Below are 21102 nucleotides of genomic sequence, written 5' to 3' on the forward strand. Positions count from 1 at the left end.
GCCCTTCCAGCCAGCACCGCCATTCACTGTGATGATGGCTGATCATCCACAATCAGTACCACTTTCCTGCCTTCTCCCCATACCCCCTGACTCAGCTATCATTAAGAGCTCTATCTAACGCTCTCTTGAAAGCATCCAGAGAATTGGCCTCCACTGCCTTCTGAGGCAGAGAATTCCACAGATTTACAACTCTTTGTGTGAAAACCGTTTTTCCGTTCTAAATAGTCTACCCCTTATTCTTAAACTGTGGCCCTTGGTTCTGGACTCGCCCAACATTGGGAACATGTTTCCTGCCTCTGGCGTGTCCAATCCTTAATAATCTTATATGTTTCAATAAGATCCCCTCTCATCCTTCTGGATTCAAGTGTATACAAGCACAATCGCTCGTCTTTCAACATACGACCGTCCCGCCATCCCGAGAATTAACCTGGTGAACCTACGCTGCACTCCCTCAATGGCAAGAATGTCCTTCCTCAAATTTGGAGACCAAAATTGCACACTGTACTCCAGGTGTGGTCTCACTAGGGCCATGAACAACTGCAGAAGGACCTCTTTGCTCCTATAGTCAAATCCTCTTGTTATGGAGTTATAACTGGCATCGTCCCGCCATCCCTCAAAATTGCTGCTGTCACCCCCATTCTGAAAAAACCTGGTCTCAACCCTGACACCCCAAACAACTTCAGACCAATCTCCAACCTACCCTTTCTGTCCAAAGTTTTGGAACGTGCTGTAGCTTCCCAACTCAAATACCACCTCTCTGCCAATAACCTGTAAGAAACTTTCCAATCCGGATTCCGCTCCAACCACAGTACTGAAACTGCGCTCCTCAAAATCACAAACGACCTTTTCCTCTCCTCCGACGCTGGCAACCTCAACATCCTCATCCTACTTGACCTCAGCGCCGCCTTTGACACCATAAATCACCCCATTCTCCTCACCCGACTTGAAACCTCCTTTAACAATCACCGGCACAGCCCTATCCTGGTTCAAATCTTACCTCTCTGACAGGCACCAGTTCATCTCCATTAACAACTGTAAATCCCCCACCGCTCCCCTCCCCCCCCCCAAGGTGTCCCCCAAGGCTTAGTCCTTGGCCCCCTCCTCTTCATCCTCTACCTGTTCCCCCTTGGTCAATTAATCCGCCGTCATGGTCTCAACTTCCACTGCTTCGCCGATGATATCCAGCTCCTCATCTCCACCAAGTCAATCTCCACCACCACACACTCTACACTGACAAACTGCATCACTGAAATAAAATCTTGGCTTCAATCAAATTTCCTCAAACTCAACTGCAACAAATCTGAAATCATCATCATTGGTCCAAAAACGCTCACCAAATCCACCCAAAACTTCATCCTCAATATTGATGGTCTCCCAGTATCCACCTCCCCTCACATCCGGAATCTTGGAATCATCTTTGATCAAAGCCTCTCCTTCGACAAACACATCAAACACATCACAAAGACAGCCTTCTTCCACCTCAAAAACATTGCCCGTCTCCGTCCATCCCTCTCCTCCACAGCTGCAGAAACCCTCATCCACGCCTTCATCACCTCCCGTCTGGACTACTGCAACAGCCTCCTCTATGGCTCACCCTCAAAAATCATCAGTAAACTTCAATACATTCAAAACTCCGCTCCCCGATCCGTGACCATATCACCCCCGTCATTTACAAACTCCACTGGCTACCCATCCCCCAGAGAATCCAGTACAAAATTCTCCTCATGACCTACAAAGCCCTCCGTAACCTGGCCCCATCCTACCTGACTGACCTCTTCCACGGGCACACTCCCACCTGCACCCTCCGCTCTGCTGCTGCCAATCTCCTGTCCCCCCCCCCCATCCGGACCAAACTCAGATCCTGGGGGGACAGGGACTCCTCCTCACTCACCACATTCAAAACATCACTGAAGTCTCACCTGTTCAGCACTGCCTTCAACCACTGAAGTTCACCTCACCTTCTGTCTCCTTTCTCTGTTCGTTTACTTATTTATCTATTTATTCACTTCTCTATGTTCTAGAAATCCCTGTAAAGCGTCTTTGAGTGTTTGAAAAGCGCTATATAAATGAAATGCATTATTATTATTATTATTATTATTTCCGCATCGTTAAACCGCGGTGAGAGTGGAAATAAAACCAGGTGGGTGTAATTGTGGTCTTGCAGAGGCAGCACGAAGCGTAAATGTGTACAAAATCACGAGAGGAATAGATCAGGTCGATGCACAGAGTCTGTTGCCCAGAGTAGGGGAATTGAGGACCAGAGGACATAGGTTCAAGGTGAAGGGGGAAAGGTTTAACAGGAACGTGAGGGGTAAATTTTTCACACAAAGGGTGGTGGATGTATGGAATAAGCTGCCAGAGGAGGTAGTTGAGGCTGGGACTAACCCATCGTTTATGAAACAGTTAGACAGGTACATGATCTAGACCCGAAACGTCACGCATTCCTTCTCTCCGGAGATGCTGCCTGACCCACTGAGTTACTCCAGCATTTTGGGTCTACCTTCGATTTAAACTAGCATCTGCATTTCTTGTCTACACAGGTACATGGATAGGACAGGTTTGGATGGATATGGAACAAGCGCAGGCAGGTGGGACTCGTGTAGCTGGGGCATGTTGGGCGGTGTGGGTAAGTTGGGCCGAAGGGCCTGTCTCCATATTGTATCACTCTATGACTCCTTGAGTCAATGGAAGGGGAGGTTGGTTTGCGTGATGGTTTGGGCTGCGTCCACAACTCTCTGCAATTTCACGCTGTGGTCCATCCAGAATTTGAAGAAGGGTCTCGTCCCGAAACATCACCCATTCCTAATCTCCAGAGATGCTTCCTGTCCCGCTCAGTTACTCCAGCATTTTGGACGTAAACCCAACGTATCTTCGGTGTAAACCAGCATCTGCAGTTCCTTCCCACCGATTGAATGCTTTCTGCGGCGCATCTGTAGATTAGTAGACAATAGACAATAGACAATAGGTGCAGGAGTAGGACATTCGGCCCTTCGAGCCAGCACCACCATTCACTGTGATCATGGCTGATCATTCTCAATCAGTACCCCGTTCCTGCCCTCTCTTCCCATACCCCCTGACTCCGCTATCCTTAACAGCTCTATCCAGCTCTATCTTTAATGCATTTAGAGAACTGGCTTCCACTGCCTTCTGAGGCAGAGAATTCCACAGATTTAACACTCTCTGACTGAAAAAGTTTTTCCTCGTCTCCGTTCTAAATGGCCTACCCCTTAATCTTAAACTGTGGCCCCTCGTTCTGGACACCGCCAACATTGGGAACATGTTTCCTGCCTCTAACGTGTCCAACCCCTTAATAATCTTATATGTTTCGATAAGATCCCCCCTCATCCTTCTAAATTCCAGTGTATACAAGCCTAGTCGCTCCAGTCTTTCAACAAATGACAGTCCCGTCATCCCGGGAATTAACCTCGTGAACCTACGCTGCACGCCCTGAATAGCAAGAATATCCTTCCTCAAATTTGGAGACCAGATGCGGTCTCACTAGGGCCCTGTACATCTGCAGAATGACCTCTTTGCTCCTATACTCAACTCCTCTTGTTATGAAGGCCAACATTCCATTGGCTTTCTTCGCTGCCTGCTGTACCTGCATGCTTCCTTTCAGTGACTGATGCACTAGGACACCCAGATCTCGTTGTACGTCCCCTTTTCCTAACTTGACACCATTCAGATAATACTCTGCCTTCCTATTCTTACCACCAAAGTGGGTAACCTCACACTTATCCATATTAAACTGCATCTGCCAATCATCCGCCCACTCACACAACCTGTCCAAGTCACCCTGTAACCTCATAGCATCTTCCTCACAGTTCACACTACCACCCAGCTTTGTATCATCTGAAAATTTGCTAATGGTAATTTTAATCCCTTCATCCAAACAGACTTAATGGGCCGAATTATCTCATTCTGTTCCTGTCTAATGACCTGAGATGGGTCTTTCAGGTCTCAGTCCGGGAGAGTTGTAATGCCGCTTGCAACAAGACGATGGCGATGGCGAGCTGTCCAGAGCGCGGTGCAGTTTGACGGCGCAGCACCCCCACCTGCTGCTGAGAGCCGGTACTGCGGGGTGAGCAGCGACACAAAACTCACCTGGTCGGACAGGGCAGGCAGCAGGGGAAATATAACAATATTTAAAAACATTTAGACAGGTGCATGGATAGGAAAGGTTCAGAGGGCTATGGGGCACATGCGGGCAGGTGGGACTAGTGTAGATGGGGCATCGTGGTCGGTATGGACGAGGTGGGCCGAAGGGCCTGTTTCCCTGCTGAGAGTGTGTGTATTGGGCACCTGGTACTGTGTCGCCCCGTTTCGAGAGACGATCCCAATGAAATCAGACTGCTGGAGTAACTCAGCGGGTCAGGCAGCATCTGTGGAGAACATGGATAGGTGACGTTTCACAGAGTGCTGGAGTAACTCAGCGGGTCAGGCAGCATCTGTGGAGAACATGGATAGGTGACGTTTCACAGAGTGCTGGAGTAACTCAGCGGGTCAGGCAGCATCTGTGGAGAACATGGATTGGTGACGTTTCACAGATTGCTGGAGTAACTCAGCGGGTCAGGCAGCATCTGTGGAGAACATGGATAGGTGACGTTTCACAGAGTGCTGGAGTAACTCAGCGGGTCAGGCATCATCTGTGGAGAACATGGATAGGTGTTATTTACACGTTCCAGTAAAACGTTTGGAGGAAGGGATTATTAGGTGGAGCGAATATATTTACAGGACTGTTGGAACGATGCCACCACATAACATCGACAAATGAACCGAATAACAAGGATTACATGATTTTTTGGGGTAATTTTCACCAATGAATCTCTGTGCTAACAATAAACGGGGCTATACAGATCATGTGCCTTACGCTTGGCTTTATAAACACACAGACACTTGTGGTTAGACGAGTTTGCGCATGAAATGTGCTGGTCACAAATTCATCACCTAATTTAATTTAATTTTTAATTAACTTAATTTAATTAATTTTTAATTTTGTTGTTGTCATATGTAGGTTGGCACAGGGTCAACGGTAGAATGAAATGTATTTGACAAGACAACGGGTCACCTCAGCAGTAATATTCCAAGGATAAATAAGATAAAAAAGACATTAGTAAGATAAAAAGACAATAATAAAATAATCAACATATATGATGTGAAATGTGTTTCTGAGTTCAGAAGCCTGATGTCCTGATGGTAGAAGCTGTTCTTAACCTTGTTCCCCATTCCCCTCCCCGCCCATTTATCGCGTCCATTTCATGACAACTTGAGCCGATTTCTCTCCCCCGGCGGCCACCGTTTCCCTGTGTGATTCCACGCTGAGGAAAGCGGTCTCTCTGACGCCGGTTGCTCCGCGCTGTTGCTGGGCGCCGGTTACAGACTCGGCCCCCGGGGAGCGGGGACAGGGAGCGGGCACGGAGGATGGTCCCGGCCGGGGAGGGGAAGCGGAGGGTCCCGGCCGGGGATTGATCAGGTGAGCGGGGCTCCGGGACAACTGAGGGCGCCGGAGCCGCTGGGACACAGCGGTCACTCCCCTGTTTGCCAGCGGGATTGGGTGATAGTGAAACCCCGCTGCCCCGGCCCGGCCCATTGCCCCCGGGGCGCTGCTCAGGCCGAGACCTCGGTTGGTTGTCGGGGCCGGAGCGGCGAGTCTGGCCGGTCGGGAGAGCGGAGAGAGCGGGAGCCGGTGCGGTGCGGGTCAGGGAGGGAGGCGGCAATCGGTGAGTCCTCGCTCGGGAGAGCTGTTCGGTCACCGGGATTTGTTTATTTCCAGCGGCCACGTTCAGTCTGTGACGGGCGCGAAGTGGCCGCGATGGGCAAGAAGGGAACTCCTTGCTACACTCTCTGAAACTCTGTGGCGCCGGTGGCGTCCCGAGCAGCGAGCGCGGGAACAAACTGCGCTGAGACGGAGGTTAATGTGTTACTGCTGGGAACATATTAATTGAACTGAACCTGGAGTTCAGTGGCTCAGATAGTAGAGTCACTGCCGCACAGTTGCAGTGATCCAGCTTGGAGCCTAACCTCCACTGCTCCCTATGTGGAGTTTGCACGTTCTCCCCAGAACCGCATGGATTTGCCCGGGTGCTCCGGGTTCTTTCGCGTCCAAAAGACGAGCTGATGTCTCGGCAGATTGGCCGCTGTACATCGCCCTTGTATGAATCTGGGGGATGGGATCTGTGGGCAGTTGATGGCAACGTGGGAGCATTAATGAGTGCGGTCGGATTCGTGAACATACCCAGTGGGCCGAAGGGCGTGTTTCCATGGAGCTTCTCTCCGTGAAAGTAACAGGTTTTTTTATACACACAAGAGAAATATTTCAACACAGGAGAGCGAGTTAATAAATACTTTTGTTTGTCCCACATTCCTGCGCTGTGTGTGGGCAGCTAAAACACGAACCTTTACTCCGACTGTTGCAGACATTACAGCTGCTGCATCCTCACTAACCCCCTCCCTCCCGTCCTACTTTACCCCCACTTCCCGAAACCCGGCGCGGTTTCCCTGTGGAACCCCGGTCCCAGAGTCGGGGAATCGAGGACCAGAGGGCACAGGTTCAAGGTGAAGGGGAAAAGATTTAATCGGAATCTGAGGGGTAACCTAGTATTCCAGCACCTCACTCGTGTCTAATGTTGACATTTATCTCAGCCATGGCGTCTGCATGTCTTTGTTCATCAATCACTGAAAGTAACCATGCGGGTACAGCAGGAATGGCATGTTGGCCTTTATGACAAGAGGAGTTAAGTATCGGAGCAAATAGGTCCCTCTGCAGTTGTAGTGAGCCCTGGTGAGACCACGCCTGGAGTACTGTGCAGTTTTGGTCTCCAAATTTGAGGAAGGACATTCTTGCTATTGAGAGCATGCAGCGTAGGTTCACTAGGTTAATTTCCGGAATGGCGGGACTATCGTATGTTGAAAGACTGGAGCGACTGGGCTAGAATACACTGGAATTTAGAAGGATCAGGGGGGATCTTATTGAAACATCTAAGATTATTAAGTGATTGGACATGTTAAAGGCAGGAAACATGTTCCCGATGTTGGGGGAGTCCAGAACCAGGGGCCACAGTTTAAGAATAAGGGGTAGGCCATTTAGAACGGAGATGAGGAAACACTTCTTCCGTCAGAGAGTTGCAAATCTGTGGAATTCTCTATCTCAGAAGGCAGTGGAGGCCAATTCTCTGGATGCTTTCAAGAGAGAGCTAGATATAGCTCTTAAAGATAGCGCAGTCTGGGGGTATCGGGAGAAGGCAGGAACGGGGTACTGATTGAGAATGATCAGCCATGGTCACATGGAACGGCGGTGCTGGCTTGAGGGGCTGAATGGCCTCTTCCTGCACCTATTGTTTATTTTCCTTCTTTCGCTTCCCACACAGGCCTCGGATATAACTGTTCAGTTGCAGAGTTCACCTCGACTGTGCGTTACAGAGACAAAAAGCATTAAAAAGCCTTTGAGATGGTGAAGCAGGTAAAGTATTCTGAGAGAGAAAGCAGAACAATGCAGTCTGGGGAATGACTACACAGGCAGTCTGCTTCCAATCAGCAAATGGTTGAAGGTGCTTTATATCCACCTCCTCTTTCAATACATCCAATGATCCGCTGTCCACGGACAGAGAGAATTCCACAAGCGTGGCTGCAGGCGGCGCCGACCTGGGAATAACAGATGTCCCAGTCAGTGACACCCAACTCCGTAAATGAATCGCAAATCTCATCTCACCCCCGATTATTTTTATTGTTCCGACATCTTTTGACTTCAGAATCAATTTCTGTCCTTTGACAGGTTTGATGGCCGGGGTGACTGAAGAAATTCCAGGGAGAAGGATCGTCCCGGACACGACCCTCGTGACAGGAGACTCAAGGAGCAGATTCTAAAGGGAGCCGGGGTATCGGTGCGGGGACTGGAGTCCTTTAGCCACCGGTTGTCCTTGGCCACCCGGCACAAGGGGTGACCTTTCAGCCCCCGGTCAGCAGTGAGTGGGGGTGGTAGACACCGGCGGCGGGGACGGAGGGGGAGGGGAGGGGGGGGGGGGTGGGAGATCGCAGCTTCCCGCCCATCACGGGTCTAACACTTCTCCCTCTCTCTCCCCCTCTCCCTCAGGCACTGACCCCTCTACTGGGATGGGACTGTTTCACTGCGCTGTGTTGCTACTGCACGGGATCCTCACCTTAGTCCATGGTAATAACCACAACATCTTGTCTGATTGATATTTCTTTAATCTCATGGAGGGGTCTTCATGGAGTCAGAAGATTCATATTTTAAATCGCCCATTTTAATGCAGTTGTCCACTTCACTTAATACGATCAGGTGCAAGGTCCTTGCTCCCTCTGTGGGCGACGATGGGGACTGCAGGAGCAGGAGGCAACCTCATACTCATGGATAATCAAGTCAAGTCAAGTCAACTTTATTTGTCACATACATATAGCAGATGTGCAGTGAAATGAAAGCGGCAACGCCTGCGGATTGTGCTAAAACTACAAAACAGAATAGATTTTTTTTTAACACAAAATTACAGTAAATTAAATTAGTCCCTGGTGATATGAGAGTTAACAGTCCTGATGGCCTGTGGGACGAAACTCCGACTTATCCTCTATGATTTCACAGCGTGACACCGGAGACGTTTGCCTGACCGTAGCAGCTGGAACAGTCCGTTGCTGGGGTGGTAGGGGTCCCCCATAATGTTGCTGGCTCTGGATCTGCACCTCCTGATGTATGGGCCATGTATGGGCCAGGAAGCAGAGAGTGGGGACTAATGTATTTTTTCTCCCTGGGTGGGAAGATGTAAATAGTGGTGCCCCACGGGGATTGGTGTTGAGACGCCAACCTTAGATATAAAATAAATCGTGAACAGCCAGTGAAAATGATAATATCCTGGCTTCAGAAGGTCATCCAGTCATAAGTGATAGGAGCAGATTAGGGTCATTCCGCCCATCAAGTCTACTCTGCCATTCACTGAGCCCCCCCCCCTTGATATTGAGGCAGTGCAGCGCAGGTTCATGCGGTTAATCCGTGGGATGACGAGACTGTCATATGAGGAAAGATTGGAAAGACTAGGTTTGTATTCACTAGTTTAGAAGGATGAGAGGGGATCTTATAAAGACGTATAGAATTATAAAAGGACTGGACAAGCTAGATGCAGGAAAAATGTTCCCAATGTTGGGGGAGCACGGAACCAGGGGTCACAATCTAATAATAAAGCGGAGGCCATTTAAAACTCTGGTGAGAGGGAACGTTTTCCCCCATAGGGTTTTGAATTTGTGGAATTCTCTGCCACAGAGGCCAGTGGAGGCCAAATCACTGGATGAATTTAAAAGAGAGTTAGATAGAGCTCTGGGGGCTAGTGGGATCAAAGGATATGGGGAGAAGGCAGGCACGGGTTACTGATTGTGGATGATCAGCCATGATCACAATGAATGGCGGCGCTGGCTCAAAGGGCCGAATGGCCTCCTCCTGCACCTATTTTCTATGTTTCTATGTTTTTACGTTTTCTTTCTAAACTTGTGCCGTCAAACGCTTGTTTCCTGGGATCATTCTGAGATACCACTTCTGGACTCTCTCCAGAGCCAGCTCGTCATTCCGCTGTTCTGGTGCCCAAAATTGCTCACAATTCTCCAAATGCGACCTTACCAGTGCCCTCGAGAGCCTCAGCATTACATCCCTGTTTTTGTATTCAAGCCCTCATGAAATAAATGCTGTTGGTCTTTGTGCGCACAGAACGATGCAACTTTCCTGATGTTAATTTTGTTTTCTATTTTTACATTATTGATTCCTTAAATAATTGTGTTTTCAATTATTTGCATTGATCCCCAGGTGAATTTGCCGTAATTGTACCGGGTGATGGTGGTTTTGCAGCCACTGTAGGTGGAGATGTGCTGTTCGAGTGTCAGCTTGTGCCAGATATATTGACCAGCGACATGGAGGTGCAGTGGAGGAAGTCAGGTCTGGCCTCGCCAGTCCTCGTGTACAGACATGGAGAAAGTGACGCCCACGCTCAACACCAGGATTACAGAGCAAGGGCCCAACTGTTTAAAGATGAACTGGCCAAAGGGAACATTTCCCTCAGAATAATGAACGTAAGGAGGCTTGATGAAGGGGAATATACATGTTCAGTTACAGACAGAACTGAGAATGAAGCATCTCCAGCTCAACTGCGAGTTCAAGGTGAGTAAGTAAATGCATTGATATTATTAACTTTAAAGGAATGTTTACTTTAGAGATACAGCGCGGAAACAGGCCCTTCGGCCCACCACACCGACCAGCGATGCTGGCACATTAACACTATCCTACACACACTATCGATAATTTACACATACACCAAGCCAATTAATCTACAGACCCGTACGTCATTGGAGTGTGGGAGGAAACCGAAGAACTCGGAGGAAACCCACGCAGGTCACGGGGAGAACGTACCAACTCCGAACAGACAACACCCGTAGTTGGGATCTCCTTCCCACCACACTCTCCAGGGCCCAGTCATTTACCATGTAACCCCACCTTGGATTTATTTACTGAAATGCTGAAAACACTCAGCAGGACAGGCAGCGTCTGGGGAGAGAGAAGCAGAGTTGATGTTTCAGCTCAAAGACTTTTCATTGGAACAAGAAATCATTGTAAATTGTATAAGTATTGTTGCAAGAGGGTTTGGCACCTTGAACAAAATGCTGTCTGGTCGAAGTTGCTATTCTTCCTGACTATTGTTATTTCTACATCTGTCACTGATGCAGTTTTGGGGAGTAAGCCCCGGATTCAGTTGCTGGGATACCAGGGAGATGGAATCCAGCTCGTGTGTAAATCCGGTGGATGGTATCCTGGACCAGAGATGGTGTGGAACGGCGAGGATGGACAGGTTTTACCACAAGCTGAAACAAGATACCATGAAGATACAGAAGGTCTTAAAAATGTGGAGAGCCAGGTGACAGTAACGAGGCAGTCAACGAACAAGTTCAAGTGTGTTGTTGAGAACAAACGATTTAACTTAAAAAATGAGGCAATCGTTAAGATATCAGGTTGGTAAACATTTCTGTTTGATCATTGAAGTATGAAGAGATTTATATTCCATTGAAACCTCGACTGCCCAGAATGTTCACTGAGGTATTCACATGTTTCTCACTGACGGTTCAGCCACATCTCACTTCTGTCGGGAAATTATCACTGATTTTTTAAGAAAGTTTAATGTATGCGCCGATCCTGCTGCTTTACAGCCTTTTAAATCTGCATCATAATTAATTCTTAATTGTTAACTGCATGTTAGGCAGTGAAGAAACCAATTGAATGTTGGCCTTCATAACAAGAGGAGTTGAGTATAGGAGCAAAGAGGTACTTCTGCAGATGTACAGGGCCCTAGTGAGACCGCACCAGGAGGACTGTGTGCAGTTTTGGTCTCCAAATTTGAGGAAGGATATTCTTGCTATTGAGGGCGTGCAGCGTAGGTTTACTAGGTTAATTCCCGGAATGGCGGGACTGTCGTAAGTTGAAAGACTGGATCGACTAGGCTTGTATACACTGGAATTTAGAAGGATGAGAGGAGATCTTATCGAAATGTATAAGATTATTAAGGGTTTGGACACGTTAGAGGCAGGAAACATGTTCCCAATGTTGGGGGAGTCAAGAACAAGGGGCCACAGTTTAAGAATAAGGGGTAAGCCATTTAGAACTGAGATGAGGAAAAACTTTTTCAGTCAGAGAGTTGTAAATCTGTGGAATTCACAGAAGGCAGTGGAGGCCAATTCTCTGAATGCATTCAAGAGAGAGCTAGATAGAGCTCTTAAGGATAGCGGAGTCAGTGGGTATGGGGAGAAGGCAGGAACGGGGTACTGATTGAGAATGATCAGCCATGATCAAATTGATTGGCGGTACTGGCTCGAAGGGCCGAATGACCTCCTCCTGCACCTATTGTCTATTGTCTAATGTCTATTGTTTGTGTTGTCATTTGTGAGCGGAGCACCAAGGCACATTCCTTGTATGTGCACATACTTGGCCAATAAACGTATTCCTTCATTCATCTGCATGAAAGGCCAACTGAGTGCACAACTTGTCCAAACAGGTTTGACATCGACACAAACTCTTTTAAATCCATGACGCTCTCCTGAAAGGTCTTAAATGGACAAACCATGAGGACTGACAGAACATTGTCACGCACGGTCCTGTCACATTGACCACATGGGAACCATTGACGCCGCTAGGACTGGGATGAACGTTCTCCTGATGGAGCCGTCATGGTCCGATTACAAAGCAGAACCGTGAAGGGAACGGTGTCTGGATGACTACCCGAGACATGTGGAAATTGGCACCGGGCGAATGGGGTCATGCAGTTGCCATAGGGGTCCATAATCATTGTGGGGGAAATGGGCTCCAAGTCGTCAGGCAGTGGCCCCAGTGCGGGGGAAAGAGGAATCAGTTCCATTGGGTTGGGTTCACTTGAATCACCCTGACACCAGTGTCTGAGTGAATCACAAGACTGTGAATGTAGATGAAGCTTTGATCTGAATAGTTGTGGGGACGCGGTATAAACAGAAGCGTCACCTCCAACGTTGTATTTTCATGACTACCCCGAATTGAAGGCTCTCTGTCCAAGTCTACAAGGGTAATAATAATAATAATAATAATAATAATAATAATACATTACATTTATATAGCGCTTTTCATATACTCAAAGACGCTTTACAGGGATTTAGACAGAAGGTGGGGTGACCTTCAGTGGTTGAAGGCAGTACTGAACAGGTGAGACTTCAGTGATGTTTTGAATGTGGTGAGTGTGGTGAGTGTGTAACCCATGAGTATCTAATTGCCCGCCACTGTAAACTTCCATCCAGTCGCTGCTCTGCCCGCTGGGAGAGCGAGGTTCCACGTGTGCCTGTCGGGATGCACCACATTGCAAACCGCTGCTGCCACCCCATGGAAGGGAGGACCAACAATCTGTGGCGTTGTCCGGCATGGACCATGTTGGGGCATCATCTAGACCAAGTGGCTGGCTCCTCCCACACGCACCAAAATTCATCCTGGGAATTACATTAAAAGCCCAAGTGAAGATATATATTGTTACAGATATATACAGTATATATGCTCGTACATAAACTGGTATATATATGTATATATGTGTATATATGTATATGTAATGTATATGTATGTGTATTTGTATGTATATGTGCATGTGTGTATATGTGTGTGTGTGTATGTGTATATGTGTGTGTGTGTCTATGTGTGTGTGTGTATGTGTGTGTGCTTATGTGTGTATGAGTGTATGTGTGCATGTGTGTATGTTTGTGTGTGTGCGTGTATGTGTGTGTGTATGTGTGTATCTGTGTGTGTGTGTATGTGTGTGTGTATCTGTGTGCGTGTATCTGTGTGCGTGTTCGTGCGTGTGTGTGTGTGTGCAGGTGTGTGTGTGTGCAGGTGTGTGTGTGTGTGCAGGTGTGTGTGCGTGTGCAGGTGTGTGTGTATGTGTGCGTGCGTGCGTGCGTGTGTATGTGTGCAGGTGTGTGTGTGTGCAGGTGTGTGTGTGCGTGTGTGTGTGTGTGCGTGTGTGTGTGTGCAAATGTGTGTGCGTGCGTGTGCGTGCGTGCGTGTGCGTGCGTGCGTGTGCGTGTGTGTGAGACACTGTCACTGTCTGATTCACTGTCTTCACTCTGCAGATGAAATGTTCCCTGGCGTTCCTGACTGGGGTCCTGCCGCTCGTCCTCACCATTTGTCTTCTCATTGCCGCCAACGGTGCTGTGTTTTATTGGAACGTGAAACAAAACAGACGCATTAAAGGTGCGTTAAACAACAGCGTGAGATGCGGGTCAGGAAATCCCTGATTCCCAGTGTAACTTCAGTGGGAAACCAGAGCACTCTCCGCGGGAAACCAGAGCACTCTCCGCGGGCTCTGACCTTCCAGTGGTAATTGTTGCCCCTGGGCCTGGAGAGAGTATCAGTGGTCCGGGAGGCGGGGGAATGGGGTAAACGGGCAGATGTGACATCTGTGTGCGCACGTGGAACTTCCCTCATTGTGCTGCACTTATTTCCAGTGCCTCCTGACTCTGATGTTCATTGTCCCTGATGCTCGTTGTTTCAATGTAACACTGGTTTCCCCTTCCAGAGCTGGAACGGCGCAAATCCATCGTAGAACTTGGTAAGAATTTAGTATAGAAATATTCACAAAAGAGAAGGAATAGCGACACGGTGGCGCTGCTGGTAGAATTGATATCTCACAGCGCCAGAGAAATAGGTTCGATCCTGACCTCGGGTGCTGTCTGTGTGGAGTTTGCATGTTCTCCCTGTGACCGGTGTCCTCCGGGTGCTCCCACATCCCGAAGACGTGCGGGTTTGTGCGTTAATTTCAGTAATGCCGATGGAGTACAGGCCCCAATCAGCATCACTGGTGCCGAAGTGCAAGTGGTTGTGAGCCTCATGTATCTCGGTGTTAATATTCCCACTGATCTGTTGTGGACCAGGCAGAGTGAAGCAACAACCAAGATGCCACCCAATGTCCACTTGCTTATGAGACTGAGGAAATTCAGCATGTCCAGCCGGGATCACAAGAAATTGCTGATAGATGTGGATGCAGCCCAGTCCTTCACACACACCACACTCCCCACCATTGTAGATGTAGCCCAGTCCCGCACACACACCCCGCTCCCCACCATTGTATATGTAGCCCAGTCCATCACACACACCACACTCCCCACCATTGTAGATGTAGCGCAGTCCATCACACAGATTAAACTCCCCACAATTGGCTCCATCTACACTTCACGCTGCCTCGGAAACGCAGCCAACATTATCAAAGACTTGTCCCTGTCCCACCCCCAGTCGTTCATTCTTTTTCTTGCACCCGTCCGACAGGAGGTACAGAAGCTAGAAAGCGCGCACCACCAGACTCAGGTACAGCTTATTCCGCCCTGTTATCAGGCATCTAAATGGCCCTTCCATAAGCTGGGGCACAGTCCGATTCACCTCGACCCCATTGCGGACATTGGACATTGTCTGTGGAACTGATGCGCTACAATGCTGAGAACTACATTCTGCACTATGTATCTCCCCCTTTGCTCTACCTATTGGACTTGAGTTGGACTTGAAAGTATTTATGCATCGTATTATCTGATCCGATTGGATGGCATGCGAAACAAAGCTGTTCACTGTACCTCATCACACGTGACAATAATACACCGAAAACCCTAAACCGAATCCTGCCGTTGGTTTATTATTAGGAAGAAGGGTCTCGACACGAAACTTTCTTCTCTCCAGAGATGCTGTCTGTCCCGCTGAGTTACTCCAGCTTTCTGTGTCTATCGTTGGTTTATTATTGCTCCTTGTACTCAGACACAGTGAGAATATTTTGGCTATGTTTTATCCCATTAAATCATCATATTATACATGAATGAGATCAAGCCATATACGTCCAACAGGTAGAGCAATGGGAATGATACCAGAGTACAGCCGTGGGACAAGCATACTTACATCCTGCTCCCCAGTGACTTCCCTACTCGGCCATAGCTGTGTTAGTAGGTGTATTGGGGACCAGAGACACCCACGTGGTGGAGCAAGGTCATGGCGTGGCGTGTACCTACACCGTGACACAGCAGTGCAACACAGGCAGGGATTCACGCAGTGGGAGGTTAAACCCAGGCTAGCACCTTTAATCTGTTGCTCGAATCCTTAACATAGAAACATAGAAAATAGGTGCAGGAGTAGGCCATTCGGCCCTTCGAGCCTGCACCGCCATTCAATATGATCATGGCTGATCATCCAACTCAGTATCCTGTACCTGCCTTCTCTCCATACCCCTTGACCACAAGGGCCGCATCTAACTCCCTCTTAAATATAGCCAATGAACTGGCCTCAACTACCTTCTGTGGCAGAGAATTCCACAGACTCACCACTCTCTGTGTGAAGAAATGTTTTCTCATCTCGGTCCTAAAAGACTGCCCCCTTATCCTTAAGCTGTGACCCCTGGTTCTGGGCTTCCCAAACATCGGGAACAATCTTCCTACATCTAGCCTCTCCAACCCCTTAAGAATTTTATATGTTTCTATAAGATCCCAATAGACAATAGACAATAGACAATAGACAATAGACAATAGGTGCAGGAGTAGGCCATTCAGCCCTTCGAGCCAGCACCGCCATTCAATGCGATCATGGCTGATCACTCTCAATCAGTACCTCAGTCTTCTAAATTCCAGCGAGTATAAGCCTAGTCTATCCAGTCTTTCTTCATATGAAAGTCCTGCCATCCCTGGAATCAATCTGGTGAACCTTCTCTGTACTCCCTCTATGGCAAGAATGTCTTTCCTCAGATTAGAAGACCAAAACTGTACACAATACTCCAGGTGTGGTCTCACCAAGGCCCTGTACAACTGCAGCAGAACCACCCTGCTCCTATACTCAAATCCCCTCGCTATGAATGTGTCCTTAAAACAAACCTGGGCCTTTGTCCACTGATGCGTGTTCTGATGGACTTTATTCATGCCTTACCTTTCCTCTTTCTTTTTAGGACAATGGACACCCCTTGTTCAGTCAGGTATGTTCCTCACCCCTCCCCACCAAACACACGCACACACACACGCGCACACACACTCACGCACACACACGCATTCACACGCACACGCATTCACACGCACACACATTCACATACACATTCACACACACACATTCACACACACACACAGTCACACACACACACACATTCACACACACAATCATACTCGCACACACACACGCTCACACACACTCACAAACACACTCACACAAACACACACACACAAACACACACACACGCACACACGCACACACTCACACACACACAAACGCACTCACACACACACACTGCTGCATTGTAGTCTGGGTATCTCACAGGTTTTTCAACGAAACAAGTTAGGTGACCGGATTATTCTCCATCCTGATCCTGGGATGACCATAGAACTGTATGCACACAAGTGCATGAGGTTGCACGAGTCTGCGCGCGTGTGCATCGGTGTGCTGTACATGTTTGCCATGTTTTTGCCTCTTTCTCTCTTTCTCCCCCTCCCTTCTATATCTCATCCCGAAGGCAGTTCGTCGTTGTCTACAACCTCGTCCTGGCAGCTCCTGCCACGGCGCTGGTGCCAAACTGTAATGGCCCTGCTGTTCCTTTGGATCGATCAGCAACGTGGAGAGGGGGGACGTGCTGCATGGGCAACAGCCTGTCCTTCATGTGACATCGCCCAGGCTTGCATCCGACCACACATCTCTCACCCATGGTCAGCCATGACCGAGGGGGGCTCAGAATTTCCGGACCAAACCTGTCAATTTGTTTCCATCAGCTGGTGCAACCTGGGGAATCCCTTAAAATCCGGTCAGCTGAACTCTGGCAAAAACAGCATTTGCCATCAGCGGGTCTCAGTGTCCACATATCTGAGCTTTAGCTGTGGGATGGACTGGTGAGGAAATGTGGGCACGATATCCTACTAAACCGCAGAGATATATATGGTGGAGAGTGACTGTAGGTAACAATGTGAAGCAAAATGATCACCATGGTCAGCTTGTAGTGAAACCGCAGGGGGTCCACGGGAAGCATCTCTACACATTTAAAGCTCTTTGCTATGAAATTAATAGTAGATGAGATTCCAGCGAGTTTTCTTCAGTCTTGTTTGTTGTTTCTGTTTTCAGAGTGGAAGAGGATACTTGGCCACCAAGGTAAGATCTTGGTTTACGTGAGTGTGGTGTGCGTGTCTGTGTGTGACCGTGTGTGTGTGAGTGTAGAGTGTGTGTGTGTGACTGTGTGCATGTGTGTGCCTGTGTGTGTGTGAGTGCGCGTGAGAGTGTCTGTGTGTGTGTGTGACTGTGTGCCTGTGTGCCTGTGTGTGTGTGTGTGTGTGTGTGTGTGTGTGTGTGTGTGTGTGTGTGTGTGTGTGTGTGTGTGTGTGTGTGAGTGTGTAGTGTGTGAGTGCGTGTGTGTGGGACTGTGTGTGTGTGTACGTGATTGAGTGTGGGTGTGTGTGAGTGAGTGTGTGTGTGTTGTAGTATGTGAATGCTTGTCTGTGTCTGTGTGACTGCGTGTCAGTGTTATCTGCCAAAAGCACCTACAAGTGCTCTCGCTATAAGGGGGTTACACTGCATCAACTTATATCTCAAAGACTGACTTATTTCACTGCTGTGCTCACTGCTGAAGGGGTTAGGTGTCAATAATCACTATTCACAGCCGTGGGTCCTCCCTCCCACCCAAGACGCGGTCACTTCCAGCTAACGACGCAGAATAAACACAGTTATAGTTTTAAATGAAGCACGTTTAATTCTGAGGAGTAATTTTAACGGAGGTCATAGTTTACAAAGGATTTCCAAAACACAAGTATAATTCTAACAATTGAGGATAACATACCAATGAGTTGCGGAGGAACAAGCAGTTCATCAGTTATCATGGGTGACTTTAATCTACATATATTTTGGGCCAACTAAATTGGTAACAACACAGAGGAGGAGGATTTCATAGAATGTATACGGGATGGTTTTCTAAGCCAATATGCAGAGGAACCAACTGGAGGGCAGACGTCATAGACTGGGTATTGTCATGAGGAAGGATTCCTAATTTGAGGAAGGACATTCTTGCTATTGAGCGAGTGCAGCGTAGGTTCACCAGGTTATTTCCGGGATGGCGGGACTGACATATGATGGAAGAATGGGTCGACTAGGCTTGTATTCACTGGAATTTAAAAGGATAAGATGGGGATCTTGTAGAAACATATACAATTCTCAAGGGATTGGACAGGCTAGATGCAGAAAAAATGTTCCGCATGTTGGGGAAGTCCAGAACCAGGGGTTACATTTTAAGAATAAGGGGGTCGGCCATTTAGAACTGAGATAAGCAAAAACATTTTCACCCAGAGAGTTGTGAATCTGTGGAATTCTCTGCCACAGAAGGCAGTGGAGGCCAATTCACTGGATGTTTTCAAGAGAGAGTTAGATAGAGCTCTGAGGGCTAACGGAATCAAGGGACATGGGGAGAAAGCAGGAACGGGGTACAGATTCTGGATGATCAGCCATGATCATATTGAATGGCGGTGCTGGCTCGAAGGTCTGAATGAAATTTTCTGTTTCCATGATTAGATTCCTAACTCACTGAACAACAAACATCTTGAACCCCGGGCAGTTACTGTGCTAAAAATCTGAGTTGAGCAAAAAGCATTTGGACCTAAGGAGTGAACAAGCCTTTGGCTTGGAAAGTGAATATCCATCAGTGTGAGTGTGTATGTGTGCGTGTCTGTGCATATGTGTGTCTATGCATCTGTGTGTGTGTGTGCATAAGTGTGTGTGTGTATGTGTGCATACGTGTGTGAGTGTATGTATGTGTGTCTGTATGTGTGTTTGTGTGTATGTCTATGTATGTGTGTGTGTGTTTGTGTATGTGTGTGTGTGTGAATGTGTTTATTTCACAAAATGCTGGAGTAACTCAGCAGGTCAGCCTGAAGAAGGGTCTCGACCCGAAACGTCACCCATTCCTTCTCTCCCGAAATGCTGCCTGACCTGCTGAGTTACTCCAGCATTTTGTGAAATAAATACCTTCGATTTGTACCAACATCTGCAGTTATTTTCTTACACTACTGTGTGAATGTGTTTATGAGTGTGCGTGTGTGTATATGTTTGTATATGTGTGTGTGTGTCTATGTACGTGTGTGTGTCTGTGTGTGTGTGTGTGTGTGAGTCTATGAATGAGTGTGCGTGTGTATATGTTTGTGTCTGTGTATGTAGGTGTGTGAATGTGTTTATGATTGTGCGCGTGTGTATATGTTTGTGTATGTGTGACTGTGTGTGTGCATATGTACAAACGCACGCACGCACGCACACACACACACACACACACACACACACACACACACACACACACACACACACACACACACACACACACACACACACACACACGCACGCGCGCGCACATACATGTATGTTACGAGTATTGTCCTCTTTGTACCGGGGGAGCAGAGGGGAGCATGAGAATGAAGCAGCGTCCCGACCTGAACGTGTTCTGTCATTTCCTTACACATGTGCTGCCTGACCCGCGGACTTCCTCCAGCAGTTTGTTTTTATTTCTCACCGTTCACCCAGTTCCCCTCCACTTCCACCCCGATTCGGAAACGCCGGGAAACATGTTTTTGTCCGTGGGATGTTGGCGGGCGGGAAATCCCCGGGATATCGTCCAGTTGTCCGCCCGCCTGTGCCCGAGGCCGAGAGGCCTCTCCCCCGGTCCCGGGGCCGCGCTGCCCGAGTCTCCCCCCGACCCCCGGGGATTCTCTGATTCTCTGCTTCTCCCCCCAGTCTCCGTCACCCTGGATGTGGAAACAGCGCATCCGGAGCTCGAGGTGTCTGAGGATCGGAAGAGGGTGAGACAGACCGGGATAGAGAGGAGTCTCCCTGACACCGGGAAGTGGTTTACAGTCAGTACATGTGTGCTGGGATCGGAGGGATTCACATCGGGGAGACATTACTGGGAGGTGGAGGTGGTGGGGAGTGAGGTCTGGAGTCTGGGAGTCGCCACAGAGTCTGTGGAGAGGGAGGGAGAGGTCGCACTGACCCCGGAGACTGGAGTCTGGAGCATCCAGCGGTGGTATGACAAGTTTGATGCACTCACCTCCCCTCCATCCCCTCTCCCCGCCCGTCCCATCCCCGGGAGGGTGGGAGTTTATCTCAGTTACGAGTCCGGGGCAGTTTCATTTTACGACGCGGACACCAAGTCCCATCTCCACACCTTCACTGGGAACAAATTCACAGAGAAACTTTATCCTTTCTTCTGGACTCTGCGTGGAAAGTGGCTGAGAATCTGTTCGGGATCCGCTCCAGGTGTGTAAAAGTGTCGGGTCTCGGGACCGTCGTCAGGGGCGGTGCTCAGGGGCTGTGGGGCAGAAACCCGGTGGACAACAGGTCGGCGCTGAACGGCTCCCATTTTAATCCCCAAATTCCAATAGACAACAGGTGCAGGAGGAGGCCATTCGGCCCTTCCAGCCAGCACCGCCATTCACTGTGATGATGGCTGATCATCCACAATCAGTACCACTTTCCTGCCTTCTCCCCATACCCCCTGACTCAGCTATCATTAAGAGCTCTATCTAACGCTCTCTTGAAAGCATCCAGAGAATTGGCCTCCACTGCCTTCTGAGGCAGAG

At 48.6% G+C, this 21102-nt stretch overlaps 1 pseudogene; it reads left to right on the forward strand.

The window, feature by feature from the left end:
- Positions 1 to 8109: 8109 nt before the first annotated feature.
- Positions 8110 to 20787, forward strand: LOC144603007 (butyrophilin subfamily 1 member A1-like; annotated as a pseudogene).
- The last annotated feature ends 315 nt before the right edge of the window (positions 20788 to 21102 follow it).

The sequence above is a fragment of the Rhinoraja longicauda genome, chromosome 19, assembly GCF_053455715.1.
Source record: "Rhinoraja longicauda isolate Sanriku21f chromosome 19, sRhiLon1.1, whole genome shotgun sequence".
NCBI classification, from domain to species: domain Eukaryota; kingdom Metazoa; phylum Chordata; class Chondrichthyes; order Rajiformes; family Arhynchobatidae; genus Rhinoraja; species Rhinoraja longicauda.